We start from the raw sequence: 12,503 nt of genomic DNA, 5'->3' as shown, positions 1-12,503 counted from the left end.
CATGCCTCCGGACCCTGCACCGCTGGAGCCCGGAAGGGGAAGTGCCCTGCTGGGGGCGCAGGGTCCGGAGGCAAGGGGACTGCCCGAAGCCCGAGCGCTACCGGCTTCACGGTTTGCCAGGCAGCCTCCAGACCCCGCGCCCCCGGCTGGGCGCTTCCCCTCCCGGGCTCCAGCTGCGCTGGCCGGGGGCGCAGGGTCTGGGGGCTGCCCGGCAAACCGTGAAGCCAGTAGCCGGGCAGCCCTTTCCCCGTGGCTGGGAGTGGGAGGGAGGAGGGGGCGGAGTTAGGGCGGGGCTGGGGGTGGGGAAATGGGCGGGGCCAGGGCCCGTGGAGGGTCCTCTTTTTTTATTTAATAGATATGGTAACCCTACTTTTTGGAGCCCTGCAATGTTGTATGTGGAGCTGGCTGAGAGAGGCTGTCATGGTACAAATGTCTTTGATAGAGCAGGATCTCCTAGCTCCTTGCCCTAGAACTGGGAGCACTATTCTCACAGCTGAAATATTTTGGAAATCTAAGGGCTTAACAGCTCACCCTTCGCTATCACCTTGATATGGGAACACATTCTCCTCTTGGGTACAGGCACTGCAAGGGGAAGGCTGGCTGTGAATGGCTGTATTCCAGACTCTCTTTGAGGCAGTGCTGGCAAGAGTCCAATATGATGGCAAAGAGTTTTGATGGCACAGCACCATTTCCTCTTCTTGTGCTTTGCACTTGAGGGCTTTGTGCGGTCTGCAATGCCACATTGCTTCGAAGGTAGCACCTTGCTGCCTCTGTGCATGTCAAGAAGGGGAGCACCGGTCATGGGTTCATTGGATGCACTGAACTGAGCCTTGTGGACGAGATTCTAGGCCTCAAAGCCTTCAACAGATCCGTGCAGCAATACGGACACCCAGGCTGTATTACTTTGTTAGTAACGCAGTTTGGCCCTGAACATTACTGCTGAGGGTGGGCAGGAGGGTTGGGCTAGGCACTTGGTTTATTTTCTTTTGCTTATCTTGGTGACACTGACTTCAGACCTAGGAACTTTGGTGGAGAATTCCAGAAGCACAAATGGCAGTGAGCAAATCAATGGGAATGATCACCCGCTCCTTCCAACCCCCCCCCCCCTTAGTGTTGGACAGCACTGTGGATGTCTCGAGAGGCTGAGTTGTTGTGGCATAGGTGGGCCAAGGAGTTTTTATAGCAGGTTGCGGGGGTAAAGGGGGAACTCAGAAAGAAAAAGTTTGGGAACCTCTGTTCTAGAGCATATCCAGTTGGACAGTGCTGGAGAGAAGTGTTGGGTTGCCGTTTTGAGCAAAGGCATCACAGTTTACTTCTTAAGGATGCGGAGTTCCGCAATTTAAGTAGCCCAAGAATCCAGTCTAGTTCATTAGGTAGGGTCACAGCCTCATATGGTCTAGATATAGTTCTTTTCCATTTCGGGAGAACTCCAGTTAATTTGGATGTTTCCCCCAGTTGGGGCTCAGGTTCGCTACTGATGGCTTAGGAGTTTTTCTGCTGGGTGTTTCTGTTTTTTCCTGGCTCACTCAGAGCTTGAGGCTGACCTGCATTTTTCAGCCAATTCAGAACCATGATTGTACACACATTCTGCAGCTGGAAAGAGCTGTAGTTCTATGGGGTCAGAGGGGTAAAATAAGCATAGTCTGTTTCCACAGAGCAAAATCTCTATTTCTCTTCCCAGGAGAATAGTCTCTCTTTTTATTAAGGTCTTTCCTGAAGAAATTCTCTCTTCCTGTCTTCCTGGGCATGGTTTGAAAGCTTTGCTCCAAGGATGGGTTAACTTTTTTTGTTGGGCGCAGACCAGAATTCACCATTCTGTGCCCACACCATCACCAGCACCACCATGGCATATCCCAAAGGGATATAGCCTCCTTGCAGATCAAGTGCCATCTGGATTGATCCCTGACAAGGTGCTTATGGTGGTCTGGTTGGATAGTCAGTTTATGTGCCTCACTAACAATCTCGCCATGCCACTGAAGCTTTTGGTGCCTGCATGATCGCCAGCCAAGCAGTGCCATTCTTTGGTCGACATTCTGCTCTACTCTGCGCTGGTTAAGCCTCAACTGGAGTATTGTGTCCAGTTCTGGGCACCGCATTTCAAGAAAGATGTGGAGAAATTGGAAAGGGTCCAGAGAAGAGCAACAAGAATGATTAAAGGTCTTGAGAACATGACCTATGAAGGAAGGCTGAAAGAATTGGGTTTGTTTAGTTTGGAAAAGAGAAGACTGAGAGGGGACATGATAGCAGTTTTCAGATATCTAAAAGGGTGTCATAAGGAGGAGGGAGAAAACTTATTCTCCTTAGTCTCCAAGGATAGAACAAGAAGCAATGGGCTTAAACTGCAGCAAGGGAGGTTTAGGTTGGACATTAGGAAAAAGTTCCTAACTGTCAGGGTGGTTAAACACTGGAATAAATTGCCTAAGGAGGTTGTGGAATCTCCATCTCTGGAGATATTTAAGAGTAGGTTAGATAAACGTCTATCAGGGATGGTCTAGACAGTATTTGTTCCTGCCATGAGGGCAGGGGACTGGACTTGATGACCTCTCGAGGTCCCTTCCAGTCCTAGAATCTATGAAAAAAACATGCTTTGGAATTCATTGGTGTTCAAGTCTAATAATATGCCCATAACCAGAAAGCCACCGAAACCAAACCAGTGCTGATGGAGGCACTATACCTGTTTAGCAAGCATTCCAGCAACAGCAGAAGATCACATTGCACACACTGAAGAAGCCTACAAACAATAAGGAGCCTCTAGATGGCAATCTAACTTTTTATTTTCTCTACTATCTGACAGATGATTTTCCCCCTTCCCCTGTGCTGCCCTGCAGTATTGAGAGCAAGTAACCTCAAGAGTACTGAATCCCAGGCACAAAGTATTCTCTGTCTTAACCATTAAGATGTTTCTGTTGTTGTTAAAAATAAAATCTCAGTATAAAGAGACCTGAAAGCATTATTTCCTGTGGTTAATTTTACAAGTAAAGCAGGACACAGAAGAAGTTTTGCTGCAAGGGGGAAAAATATCATGGAAGCACAGCTGGTATTAGATAGCTTTTCAGTATGAGTCTACCTCAGAGAGTTTGTTTTAAGAGGTTAGTCACAGAGGTACCAGCAGAATCTTTTGCTTTTGATGTAATGATTGTTTCCTGCAACAAAAATATCTATCTATGGTAATTCTCTAAACTGGGATTTGGCTGTTCTGCATATAATGTATAAAACCAAATAAAAAGCAATTGCGCTGCACTGAAATTAGCACAGCAAGTTGCATATGTATATATACTCCTGGGGGAATTCTGTGCCAAAATTTTCAAAATTCTGCATATTTTGTCAAAATAACACAGTATAATCATACCAGTTTCAATTATTTTGGTGATTAGTTTCAAAATACCTGTCAGCAAGTGTGTCTGTAACAATACAGACAACAAAAAAGATTCAGGAAATGTTTTTTGATAAATAGATTCCTTACTAGGCATATTAATGCAGAACTCTGAGTAATAATTCATTTAAACTACAATGCAGTAAAGTATTTCCTGCACTCCTCAGAAGCAGTGCAAAGGCTTAGGGGAGTCAGGGGTAATGGAGGAGCCGAGGGAGAGGGAAGTAATTGCTGGGAAGAAGCCTGGGAGTGAACCTGGAGGGTTGTTGGGTGTGGGTAGGAAAAGAATGGAACAGGGTTGTTTTTTTTGGGGGGGGGGGAAGGGAGGAATTGTTAGGGAGTTGGAGAGACTCCCCCATGCAGACCCTGGCTGGCCCCTTGCCTCTCCCATACAGTCAGGCACATCTGCTCCTGTCCCCATGTGTCCCTGCAGTCTCACTCAGCCATCCCCCTCTCACCATCCCCATTCAGCCCCTGCCCCTATCTGTCCCCCCCCACTAGCCCTTCTGAACCCCAGTCTATGTGACCCCCCCAACAACCGCATGTGCCCCTCTCTGTTCCCCTCATATCCCATACCTCCTTACTCGGCCCCATGGGCAGGGTGCAGTGAGGAATGCAGACAGTGCTCCCTCCCTATCTGCGCCTGGCTGCTACACCTGGCTGCCCTCTTTTCTGGCACCATAGCAGCCCCTGGTTGTCTAAAGGCATAATTGCAGTGCTTCTCCAGCAGAATGTATTTTCTATAAAGAAAAAAAAAATCTACGGGGAGACATGAATTCTATGCCTGTGCATTGGTGCAGATTTCCCCTAGATGTAGTATATAGTATCTTAAGATTTCTGGTGTATATTGTTTTCCCAAGGTGGAATTCTGTTCTCAGAGCCACATGTGCCAGTAATATCTCTATAAATAGAGAGATAGGTACTGTGTAAAATCTGCCAGTTCCCCCCCACACCTTGCGATTCATAGATTTTTAAGGTAAGAAGGGTTATTATGATCATCTAGTCCAGTGGTTCTCAAACTTCATTGCACTGTGACCCCCTTCTGACAACAAAAATTACTGCATGACCCCAGGTTGGGGTACGGGAGCCTGAGCCACCCATAGCCCCACCACCCTGGGCTGGGGAGCCAAAGCTGAAGCCCAAGGGCTTCTGCCTTGGGCAGGGGGCACGTAACCTTGGCCCACCTGCCCAGGGTTTTAATGAAAACATTTGAAAAAATAAAAAACTTTCATTTCATTTCAAATTTTCCATATTTTTTTTAAACAAAACCAATTGTTTCAGTGCTGTAATGTGACAGGGAGCACAGATCCCACACCAGACAGGAAGAGGCTAAGGAGTTGCTATAGGCTTGAGTAGACCTGCTCTGCCACACCTGCCCAGCATGTCAGGGTTGGAGGAAGAGTTCCAACAGGGAGAAGCCCAGCTCAGTAGGTGGCAGCTCTAGGATGGGGACAGATCTCTAGTTCCTCCAGCTCCCAGTGAGAGGCCTGATGGAGGGCACAGCCTGCTCCCATGCCTACAGACTGTCTAAGCACCCTGACAGAAAGCTGGGCTGGATGCTAAACAATCACCTTGAAACACTTTATGGGGGTTGATCAAGTGACATTGAGTTAAACTGCAGCTTGCCCAAGGCCCTGGTGGGAGGGATAGCTCAGTGGTTTGAGCATTGGCTTGCTAAACCCAGCGTTGTGAGTTCAGCCCTTGAGGGGGCCACTTAGGGATCTGGGGCAAAATCTGTACTTGGTCCTGCTAGTGAAGGCAGGGGGCTAGACTCAATGACCTTTAAGGTCCCTTCCTGTTCTAGGAGATAGGATATCTCCATTTAAAAAAAAAAAAGGCCTCCCAGAAGGAAGAGAAGCTGTTTGAAACTGTTTCTTTTCTTCCCTGTCTTCACCATTATTTTTGTTTCCTCTGAACCCTAGAAGTGGTAAACTCTAGAGGGATTCAACTGGAGGAATGAGTTTCTGTTCTTGGGCTGATGATGCCAACTGCCCCAAATCAGACAAGAGCCTGAGTGAATGCATGACCCTCTTTCCCCCCAAGGGAGTGCTGCAGAGGGACTAGATCCTTGATGAGGGGCAAAATAAAACTTTCTTTCATTTCTTTTTACTCCCTTTCCTCCCCGCATCTTTATTCCAGTGAGAAAAAATATAAAAGTGTGTGTGTGTGTGTGTGCACGTGGTTGTCGTGGTTCCCTGGGAAACTAAACAATTGTTTTAATCAAAAGAAGTTCCTTTTTTGTGTGTGTGTGTGGTCCAAAATGAAAGCTTCCCCCCCCCCCAAATATGTCTTGTTGAAAAAGATATTTTTTAAAGGTCACAGTGCAATAATGAGCTGATAAAGGTGTTTCTTAAACTAATTTCCATTCTTGAGGGGAAATAAGTGCTGTGCATGGGGCTGCGAACTGTGGATGGGCAGGCAAAAAGAAGGTGTCTGTGGCCCCTCCCCCAAGGAGCAGCTTAAGACTCCTCTTTGGTGTGTGCTGAGTGGAGTGGCTACTTCCTCTTCTTCACATGGGTTGGGTGCACGCTACTACAACACAGCAAATGCACCTATTGGTACTGTCTCTGAATGTTAGCAATAGTCACCATGTGTTGGAGAATAATAAAGAGTCTTTCACTTTCCATAAGTTCAGTTTTATTCCACACCCATGCAAACATATTTATGTATTGGTAACCTAGATTTCATACATACAGGGGAAAGTATCTTTAAAGGGGGAGGAACAGGAAATTCACAAGCAGGTTTGCCAGTGAGGATCTCCGAGCTGGGTGTATGTTCAGCTGTCATTGTGCGAAATGCCCCACAGGGTGGAGTGCCTGGGGTACTTTAGCTGCTAAAGAAACAATAGACGGAGGTGGTGTTGTCAGTGCACATACACCCTTGATCCAAACAAGTAACAAGCACATCTTTCTCACTTTCCCTTGATGCCCACACAGCGCGGCGGTAGCCCCAGGGAGGAGGGGGTAAGTTGGGACAAAGGGTGCACAGCCATTGGGTATCAGTACCAGCGCAAAGGGCTACTGTACTGAATCCTGGCACTGCTTTTCACAGGCGGGGTTGATTGCAGCTGATTTCTCACTCCTGAAGTTAACTGAGGCAGCAAGGGTCCAGCTCCTGTATGCCTGTGGTTGCAGACCAGGACCATATGCTGCTGCCCTGTGTGCTGCTATGGTGCTTGCTGAAGTAATTGCCGAGTGACATGGCAAAGTTTCCTACCACCGGGGGAGAAACAAAGCCGCCTTCCCAAGAAACCTTCAGCAGAGAATTGCAGACTACCTCCAGGAAAGTTTCCTAGAGATCTCTATGGAGGAGTCACGGGACAGCCAGGTGTGCATAAACAAACCTTTCCACAGGGCTCCCTCTGCCTCGCTGTACAGGGAAGTGAGAAGAAGAGAGCATCTGTACCTGTGTTGATTATTTCACTGCCTCTTGTAGCCCGATTACAAGAGCAGTCCATGACCCGATGTGTCCCTGCAGTAGTCAAGCAGAGAACTTACCAGAGGTTCCTTCCCCTGCATCAGGCTCACGAGAGCTTGACTGCTGGGACGGGCTAGAATGCTCAGGAGACAAAAAGAGATCCTGGCTCCCCACACCACTGGATCTCCCTGTTGCCTTCCCCCATCCTCCTCTGCCTCCACTTCCTTGTCCAGCACGTCGTCCTCTGGGTTCACTCTGGTGGCCAGTGACTCCAGACGGGGCTCTTGGCGGTGGAGGTGGGGTTGCCACTGAGGATGACATACAGCTCCATGTAGAAGTGGCATGTCTGGGGCTCCGCACCGGAGTGGCTATTTGTCTCTCTTGGCTTCTGGTATACTTTCCTCAACGCCATGATTTGTACTCGGTGCTGCAGCATGTCGCTGTCATAGCCCTTCTCCACCATGCCCTGAGCGATCTGGCCATAGATATCAACGTTGCTGCGGCTGGAGCAGAGCTGTGCCTGCACAGCCTCGTCTCCTCCCAGACCCAGGAGATCCACCACCTCCCGTGTACTCCAGGCAGGAGCGCGTTCGCTGCATGGAGCCGGCATGGTCAGTTGCTCTCCGGGCCGAGCAAACAGGAAAAGCAATTTCAAAACTTCTTGAGTCTTTAAAGGGGGATGGGCATTCACCTTTTACTCCTGAGGGAATTCTGCACCAAAAAAGAAAAAAAAATTATGTGCACAATGTTTTCAAATTCTGCAAAACTCTGCAAATTTTGTCAATAAATAAATGTGGAGGCTCCAGCATGGCAGTGGGGAGCACAGGCCAGTGGCTGCACGTAGGTGGGAGATCACCCTGCAGCTCCTCCCAGGACACAGACTCGGTGGTGAAGCTGTACCTGACTCAGAAGCAGGTGAGGCTGCACTCGACTCTGACACAGTGCAAAGGCTGGGCTTGCCCCAGAAACACCCTCGGCCCTGCCCCTTCCCCTCAGGGGCACCAAGATAGCAAGGGAAAGGGACAGAGTTTTGCACACGCATGCCCATGCCTGGCTCCCAACCAGGTGTGGGGCAAACAGGCTCAGTTTGGCAGGATCCAAGTGTGGAGGGGCTCGGTGTGGGGTGAGAAGGTGCTGTGTGGGCAGCTCAGTGAGGGGTCTGGGAGCAGGAGGATCTGGATGCATTGGGGCTCATTTGGAGGTTCTGGGGGCAGAGATAATGGGACTCTGCTGGGGGGTCCAGGTGAAGGTGGTTGGGGCTCAGCAGGAGAGGTCTGGGTGGGGGGAGCTCAGTGGGGGTGTCTGGGTGCTGGGGAAGAGGGGTTTAGTGGGGTGGTATGGGGGTCCGGGGTGAGGGGCCAGGTGTGGGGGGCTGGACAGGGTGGTCCAGGTGCAGGAGACATGTGGCTAGTTTGGTGGGAGTTCAAGTGTGAGGAGCTCAGAAAGGGGTGGTCTGGGTGCAGGGGTGGGAATCTGGATGCAGGGGAGAGGGGCAGGGTGGGGATCCAGATTAGCATGGGTGAGGCATGGCAGGGTGGGGGTTCGGGTGTGGGAGGCTCAGTGTGTGGGGCGGTTCTGGGTGTGGGGGGGTGAGGCTCGGCAGGGGGATCTGGGTATGGCGGGGTCTGGATACACGGAGGTTGGGCGGATAGCGGTGCAGCTCTCCACACAGTGACCGCCCCCGTGGCTGAGGCGGGAAGTGTGTGTGTGGGGGAGTGCAGAGCTTCCTGTAGCTGAGAGAGGTTTCTGGGGATGGGTCTGATCTGGCTCTGGCCCTTGCCCTTGCCCTGGCCCTGGCTGCTCCTGGAGGGGAAATGGAAGTCCTGTCCTCTTCCACCCCCATCCCAGCCAGGACCAGCAGTTGAGCCCCACACAGGGTATGAGCCACTGGCAGGGGCATTCCCAACCCTGTCCCCCTGTGGTCATTTACCTCTCTGATGGCCGCTCCGGTCTACTGAAACAATGTACCCACACTGCTGGGAAGGGGTGCATGACCGCTCTTGTGGTTTCCCTTTGCTTCCCAGTCAGAAAATCATTTTTCTGCAGGGAAGCCAAGAAATCTGTGGGGGACATAAATTCAGTGTGCACGCACAATTCCCCCAGGAGTAACCTGTGTACCTGGCTTCAGGGCAGCAAAGTTCAAAACGGTGACCAGAGTGGTCACAGTGGGCATTGTGGGACACCTCCTGCAGGCCATTTAGGGCGACATAAGCAATGCAGGATCTACACTTACACTGCGTCACTATAACTATGTCACAAAAAGCTCTATGCCTCTCATCCAGATGGCTTTATTAGGTTGGTGTAGGAGGCGAGTTAAAGCAGTGGGAGGAGCATTGTACACCTCCATAGTTAGATCAGCATAAGCTGCCTTACGTTGACTTACCTTTGTAGTGTAGACATGCCCCAACTTCCAAGTTAAAAGTCACATACAATAACTCCTCGCTTAATGTTGTAGTTATGGTCCTGAAAAATGCGACTTTAAGTGAAACGATGTTAAGCGAATCCAATTTCCCCATAAGAATGAATGTGCTTTTTTTTTTTTTGCCATACAGTACAGTACAGCACTATAGTTGGGAGGTGCCCCCGCCTTACCCCAGACAGGCACAGCCCACTGGCACTGGAGACAAGGAGGCAGGCAAGGAGGCTGAAGGTGCTGTAGGCTAGGAGAAGCATGTTGCGCAGCAGCAGTGGCAACTTCCCCTACTCTGCAAGCACCAGGGGTGGGGGGCTCAACCCTCGGCCCGCCCACGCCCCCCCTTCCCCCAAGCCCCCACCCTTAACCTGCCTCTTCTTCCTCTCCGTTTTCTCCGCACGCCACATCCTCGCTCCTCCCCCCTCCATCCCATCCCTCCTGCCCGGGGCAATCGGCTGGATTGCGGACTTCAGGAGGCAGGGGAGGGAGGGGGAAGGAGCAAGGACACGGTGCGCAGCCTCCTCCTCCCTCCGCCGCTTCCTGCCCACGGCAATTAGTTAGTTTGCAGCATTCAAGAGGCAGGGGAGGGAGGGGGAGCCTGCGTGCTGAGTCCTCGCTCCTCCCCCCTCCCACCTGAACGCCGCAAGCCAGCTGATTGCCGCGGGCAGGAGGTAGGGGGAGGAGGGGAAAGGCGCTGATCCGTGGGATCTGCCGGCGGGTGGGAGGTGCTGTGTGTGGGGGGTCGTAGGGGAGCTGATAGGGGGACTGCCACCTGTGGACAAAGCAGGCAGCCAAACAACGTTAGAGCGAAGCACTGCACAACTTTAAATGGAGCATGTTCTGTAAGATCGAAACAATGTTAAGCGAGAGTACGTTAACCGGGGAGTTATTGTACTCCTGCATAAGGGAGTGGAAGAGGACAAGAGGAAGACAAAAATATGCATTTTATTCCTCAAAGGACCTGGCTACCTATTTCTATGAAAAAAAGAACATGAACCAAAAAGAAATTTAGAAAAACCAAGTGATCTATCAAGTTCCTATTATATCAGTGACTGGTATGGCAAGAAAGCCCCTCTTCTGCATCACAGTTAAGGTTTGATTCCAGGCATCTGCTCTGACACTTGATTAGATGACTCATTAAATGCAGTGAGTTTCTGGCAGCAGAGGTGTGCTTTTTTCCCCCTTGGCAATACACTACATTATAGAGAATAAGTGGGCTTAAGGAGAGTGTGTGCGTCAATGGATTCTGCATGCGCTGAAAAAAAAATCATTTATTTCTTGCAGTTGTTTACAATAAGTTCTTGGAAGTGTTCATTCTTTTTCCTAACTGATTCTCTCCCCCTCCATCCTGGACTTATAGGGAAAATGTTAGTTACTGTAAGATTGCTCATTATTAAACACACACAGACAATCACAAAAACAATTCTATTAATTGAATTCTTACAAAACTTTAAGTTTAGGCCTAAATTATTTGACAAGGTCACTTGAAAAATCAAATTGTAAATGTCATTGCTAACAGGGCCGGCTCTAACTTTTTTGCTGCCCCAAGCAGCAAAAAAAAGCGCCGCCCTGCGCCGCCCCCCCGCCAAGCGCCGTGCCGCCGGAACCCCTCCCTGAGCGCGGCGCTCTGCGCCGCCCCATCCCACCAAGCGCCGCGCTGCCGGAGCGCCGCCCCCCGCGGAATGCCGCGCCGCGCTGCCCCCCTGCCATCCCAAGATTGGCCGCCCCTTACCAGGTGCCGCCCCAAGCATGTGCTTGGTTGCCTGGTGCCTGGAGCCGGCCCTGATTGCTAAATATATATTCATGCTTCGGTATCATGCTCTGAAAGGGCAAGATGTGGGGAGCAATACAGTTGTAAGATGTATTTCAATCAGGGTCCTTGTAAGGCTCAGGAAATAGAGCCTTTAGTTGGGGGTTAGAATCATAGAATCGCAGGACTGGAAGGGACCTTGAGAGGTCTTCTAGTCCAGTTTCCTGCACTTGTGGCAGGACTAAGTATTATCTAGACCAGGAGTGGGCAAACTTTTTGGCCTGAGGGCCACACCGCAGAATAGAAATTGTATGGTGGGTCATGAATGTTCAGAAAATTGGGGTTGGGGTGCGGTTGGGGGTGCAGGTTCTGAGATAGGGCTAGGGATGAGGAGTTTGGGGTGTAGGAGGGTGTTCTGGGCTGGGACCGAGGGGTTCGGAATGAGATCAGGGCTGGGGTGTGGGAAGGGATGTAGGTTCCGGCTGGGGGTGTGGGCTCTGGGGTGGGGCTGGGGATGAGAGGTTTGGCGTGCAGGAGGGTGCTCCGTGCTGGTATCGAGGGGTTTGGAGAGTGGGAGGGGGATCAGGGCTGGGGCAGGGGGGTTGGGGTGCGGGGAGAGGCTCAGGGGTGCAGGCTCCTAGTGGTGTTTACTTCAAGTGGCTCCCTGAAGCAGTGGCATGTCCCTTCTTAGGTTCCTTTGTGTGGAGAGGCCCCTGACCCTCGGAGCAGGGCCATGCCGTGGCTTCTGGGAGCCGCGTGGTGCGGCCCACGACCTCGCGCCCCGGCTGGAGCGGGGCAGAGCCACATGGTGCAGCACCCAACCCAGGGTTCCAGGCACAGAAGCAGGGCCGAGCCATGTGGTGCAGCCCCCGACCCAGTGCCCAGACTGGAGCGCTGGAGCAGGGCTGAGCCACATGGTGCAGCCCCCGACCTGGCTCCCTAGCGGGAGCTCACGAGCCAGATTAAAACGGCTTGCGGTCTGGATCCGGCCCACGGGCTGTAGTTTGCCCACCCCTGATCTAGACCATCCCTGATAGGTGTTTGTCTAACCTACTCTTAGATACCTCCAGTGAGGGAGATTTCACAACTTCCCCAGGCAATTTATTCCAGTGGTTAACTACTCTGACAGTTAGGACATTTTTCCTAATGTCCAACCTAAACCTCCCTTGCTGCAATTGAAGCCCATTGCTTCTTGTCCTATCCTCAGAGGTTAATAAGAACATTTTTTCTCCCTTCTCCTTGTAACAACCTTTTATGTACTTGAAAATTGTTATCATGTCCCCCCGAGTCTCCTCTTCTCCAGCCTAAACATACCCAGTTGTTTCAATCTTTCCTCATAGGTCATGTTTTCTAGACCTTTAATCATTTTTGTTGCTCTCCTCTGGACTTTCTCCAATTTATCCACATCTTTCCTGAAAAGTGTCACCCAGAACTGGACACAATACTCCAGTTGAGGCCTAATCAGTGTGGAGTAAAGTGGAAACATTACATTTACTGGTCGTTTCTGATGACTGCTGTTAATAGCATTAAGGTCCCCAAATTATGAATAT

General features: G+C 50.7%; 1 long non-coding RNA gene across 1 annotated transcript in view; it reads right to left on the bottom strand.

Annotated features, from left to right (window-relative positions):
• Positions 1–5,999: 5,999 nt before the first annotated feature.
• LOC117871224 overlaps positions 6,000–12,503 on the bottom strand; it is a 45,510-nt gene continuing 39,006 nt past the window's right edge. The window contains exons 4-5 of the long non-coding RNA XR_004644183.1: positions 9,174–9,253; positions 6,000–7,501 (exon numbers count right to left, since the gene is read on the bottom strand). This is a non-coding gene — a long non-coding RNA (uncharacterized LOC117871224). The remainder of the gene's footprint in view (positions 7,502–9,173; positions 9,254–12,503) is intronic.

This window comes from Trachemys scripta, chromosome 1, assembly GCF_013100865.1.
Source record: "Trachemys scripta elegans isolate TJP31775 chromosome 1, CAS_Tse_1.0, whole genome shotgun sequence".
Classification (NCBI taxonomy): Eukaryota; Metazoa; Chordata; order Testudines; family Emydidae; genus Trachemys; species Trachemys scripta.
Note: the sequence above shows the minus strand (reverse complement) of the source record. Positions and strands in the feature narration are given on the sequence as shown.